The following is a 4,501-nucleotide window of genomic DNA, read 5'->3' on the forward strand; positions in this document are numbered from 1 at the left end:
GATCAAAATCAGATAAAGAAGTGAAGATGGGATGGAGAGATGGCTCAGCGGTTAAGATCACTGGCTGTTCTTGTAGGAGACCCAGGTTCAATTCCCAGCACCCACATGGCAGCTAACAACTGTCCATAACTCCAGTTCCAGGGGAATCCGACACTCGCTTCTGACCTCCATGAGCACTGCACAACATAGGTGCACTTACATATATGCAGGCAATACACTAATGCACATAAAATGCAAATAATAAATAAAAGGAGCAAAGACAGAAGCAAAGGCCAGAATGAAGCACTTAAAGGTAGAGGAAGGCTGGAGACGTGGCTCAGTGGATGCTTGCCTAGCATGCACGAAGTCCCAGGTTCACTTCCCAACACTGCATAAAACAGGCATGGTGGCACAAGCCTGTAATCTCAGCACACAAGATGTAGAGGCAGGAAGATCAGAAGTTCGGGGTCATTTGTGGCTCATGAGTTCAAGGGTAGCCTGGCCTACATGAAACTGTCTCAAAATAACAACAATCAAAAAACAAAAACAGCCGGGCGTGGTGGCACACGCCTTTAATCCCAGCACTTGGGAGGCAGAGGCAGGAGGATCTCTGTGAGTTCAAGGCCAGCCTGGTCTACATAGTGAGTTCCAGGACAGCTGGGGCTACAGGGAGACCCTGTCTCAAAAAGACAATTAAAAAAAAGGGACACACAACCCCTTCTGGTGTCTGCTCAGTAATACTGAGTATTATCTCCTCAGTTCAGCCATTGTTGCCTCAGAGGGACCCGGTCCCCTGCAAGGCCTCAAATTTTCACGAGTAAAACTGGCTGCATTTGGCTTGTGTTTGAGATAGGGTCTCATGTAGCCAAGAATGACCTTGAATTTCTGAGCCTCCTGCCTCCACCTCCTAAGTACTAAGATCACAGACGTGCATCACCAGTCTGATCTGATTTATGCAGTTCTGGGGATGGAGCCTAGGGCTTCACACTGCTAGGCAAGCACTCTACCCACTGAGCCACACCCCCAGCCCCGACTGTGTTTTTACCTAAAAGGCTCCAGAGAGTCAAACCACCGCCATTTTGATGTACAGATCTGGGGGGCACTCAGTGGCCTGGCTTATGTTTCATTCCTGCCTGTTTGTTTACCCCCTGGGCTTATTTCCAGAGTTCAAGTCTCCCTCCAGGTACCCTGTCCTGATAAGGGACACTCAGCTGCCCACCTGGCCCCAGTCCAGCTCCCAGAGATGGCTCCTCAGGTGGTAGAGGTTCAGGGGTCACCATAAGAAAGCAAGTGGGTCCTTGGTGGATTTGAGAATCTGGTTCTGAGATGGGGCAGGAGACTTGGTTTTGAGGCCCAGGCCTACTGGCTGATGGAGGTCTGTACTGTAGGTTCTAATCCTATCCTGACCCTCCACAAGACTGCTCCGTCGATCACTGAAATAATAGAGGAGGAAGAATCTGGAAGGCCTAAAAGGGAAGCAGAACAGGGAGTCTCTCCAATGGATGATTCTAGTTATACTCAGACACGCATGGTCTCATGTAGCCCAGGCTGGTCTCAAAGTTGATATGTAGTCAAGAATTATCTTGAATTTCTGATTCTCCTGTTTCTACCTCCTGAATGCTGGGATTGCAGGCATGTGCTTCCATGCCTGGCTCTTACCATCTTGGGGTCTTAGTTTTTTTTTTTTTTTTTTGGTCTTTTTGAGACAGGGTCTCCCTGTAGCCCCAGCTGTCCTGGAATTCACTATGTAGACCAGGCTGGCCTTGAACGCACATTGATCGGCCTGCCTCTGCCTCCTGAGTGCTGGGATTAAAGGCGTGCACCACCACGCCCGGCCTAGGGTCTTAGCACTTTTAAAAAATATTTTATTGGGACTGGAGAGATGGCTCAGTGGTTAAAAGCACTGGCTGCTCTTGCAGAGGATCTGGGTTTGATTCCCAGCACCCACATGGCAGCTCACAACTGTTTGTAACTTCAGTTCCAGGGGAATCTGACGTCCTCTTCTCACCTCCATGGGCACTGCACCACACGGCGTACTTGTATACATGCAAGCAATACACTCATACACATAAAATTAAGAAAAAGATTTTATTTTATGTATTTGTGCGTATGTGGGCGTGTATGTGCACTTGTATGTGGGTGCTTGTAGAGGCCAGAAGAGGGGTTAGACCCCTGAAGCTGGAGCAGCAGCAGTTGTGAGCTGCCCAACACCGGTGCTGAGAACTCACATCCCCTCCAAGAACAGCAAGGTGCCCCTAACTGCTGAGCCATCTCTCCAGGCCCAGTGCCACTGGGACCTGTGATTGATACTCCCGCCTACCCCTGCTGGGCTCTCAGTCCCAGAGCCTCACCCTAGCTCCAAGCAGGCTTCCACTCCTGAACCCAGGGCCGCCTGGGACCCCAGTCAGCACTGGGCAGTTCCTTCTGCTTAGGCCCATCAGACTCATCAAAGCTTAACAAACGGAAAGACAAACTGTTGTTAATTTTAGTTCCCACGAAGCCTGGGAACTATAGCAACCAATCCCACAAAAATAGACATCTGTCCTAATAGCAAATCTGCTGTCTGGGTAGTCCACCAGCACCCTCAACTCAGCGGTCCAAAGCTCTTAGCAGTGGGGTCAGGGAGAGGCCTCAGGGGCCTCATGGAGCAAAAGGTCCTTCTAGAATTCCTCACTGGTCCTTCAGAGAACCTCAAGGAAGCCATGACTATTCTCTGCAGAAAAGTACTTGTTTATAGGAGGTCTGAGGGTCTCTGTCTCGGGCTAGAGCCCCTTCAACCGAGAGATGTATGATGTCTCTGTTTTCCTGGGCTTGTCAAGGGAGTGAGGGCCTCTCTGAGGAGGTGACATTAGATAGAACAGATACCTGAAGGATAAGCAAGGTCCAGGCCCAGGAAAATCAGGTGGAAAACGTCTTGGGCAGAGGTAAGAACAGGTGCAAAGAGCCTGGAGTGAGGATGGCTTCGGAGTAGCTGATGAGCTGAGAGAGGAAGTTGGTCTGACTGGGGCAGAGTGGGTGAGGAAGAAGGCGTGTAAAGACAGTAAAGGGCATGGTAAGAGAGGCAAGGGCCCTGGTGCATAGTTTATCTGGAGATTTTTCTCTGCCTTCTCCCTCATGTTATCCAAACCCAACTGGAGCTTCACCACGCACTCCTTCCAGGAAGCCTCCGCCAGCCTGTCCCCCTGGGAAAAGCCCAGGGTCTGCATCTCTGAGGATGCGGGTGTGTGTGTGAGGAATAGCCTCCTGTCAGCAAGACCCAGAGTTTATGCTGTATTGATTCTTCCACCGGCCCCCAAAGCAGGCAGGTACACATTTTCAGTCTAGCCCCGCTGCACAGAGCAGTCCACGTACTCTAAGGAAGAACCAAGCGACACGGAGACTTGACGTCCTTGGCTCACTTTCAGCTAAGTGATGTTAGGCAAACTATTTATCCTTCAGAACCCATGTCCTTATTATCCAAATGGGCTCCTAACAGAAACCGAGTCAGGCTGGGGACGTAGCTCAGTTGGTGGAGTTTTCCTTAGCTTGCATAAAGCCTTGGATTCCCAAGCACTGCATAAACCAGGTGTGGTGGCTTACCCCTGCAATCCCAGTCCCTGAGGAGGCAAAGGCAGGAGGTACACAGGTTCAAGGTCATCCTCAACTACATAGCAAGTTCAAGGCTACTCCAGACCCTGTCCCAAAGCTAATAAAAGAAAACAATACCTAAGTCAAAGGCCTGTTGTGTGGATGATAGCGCCCAGTGGCTACTGTCAGTACTCTGGTTATCAGTATAATCACTCTGAATTTGTTCAGTACTGATGACATGGTCTCCCAGCTGGAGGTCTAATTCCTCCTGTATCTGGGTGGCGCCACTAGAGAAGAAGGGTCTTTTTAGACTTCACTTCAAGGTCAAGGACACTGTCTCTAATACCACCAGTGCTGCAAGTGGCCGCTTGTTTTGGCTGGACAGAGAAAGCTCTGGTCCTTTCTTTGTTCACTCTGAATTTGTTCAGTACTGATGACATGGTCTCCCAGCTGGAGGTCTAATTCCTCCTGTATCTGGGTGGCGCCACTAGAGAAGAAGGGTCTTTTTAGACTTCACTTCAAGGTCAAGGACACTGTCTCTAATACCACCAGTGCTGCAAGTGGCCGCTTGTTTTGGCTGGACAGAGAAAGCTCTGGTCCTTTCTTTGTTCACCCCACTTGGTCAAGCTCCACTGACTGGCTGTAAAGTCAGGACTCCAGGCCTAGCTGTGTCCCCGGGGCCCTCGGTAAGCCCTTGAACTCTCCAGGCTGCAGCCCCTATCTCTGAACAAGACCAGGGCTGTTCTAGGTGATTCCTGCGGCTATTCTAGCCCTGGCACTCCTGTCTGTTTAAAGTATCAGCCCCAGGCCAACTGAGGCAGGTTGGGCGGGGTGGGGGGTGTCTGGACAGCACAGCCCATCGAAAGGGATGGAAAGAAGAAAGAAAAGAGGGTTAGCTTTGGCTCAGGGGAGAAGGGGGCGGTAGGCCGGGAAGGAGGAGACAGGAGAGGAGGAG

This window comes from Nannospalax galili, unplaced genomic scaffold (assembly GCF_000622305.1).
Source record: "Nannospalax galili isolate Female #2095 unplaced genomic scaffold, S.galili_v1.0 scaffold706, whole genome shotgun sequence".
Classification (NCBI taxonomy): domain Eukaryota; kingdom Metazoa; phylum Chordata; class Mammalia; order Rodentia; family Spalacidae; genus Nannospalax; species Nannospalax galili.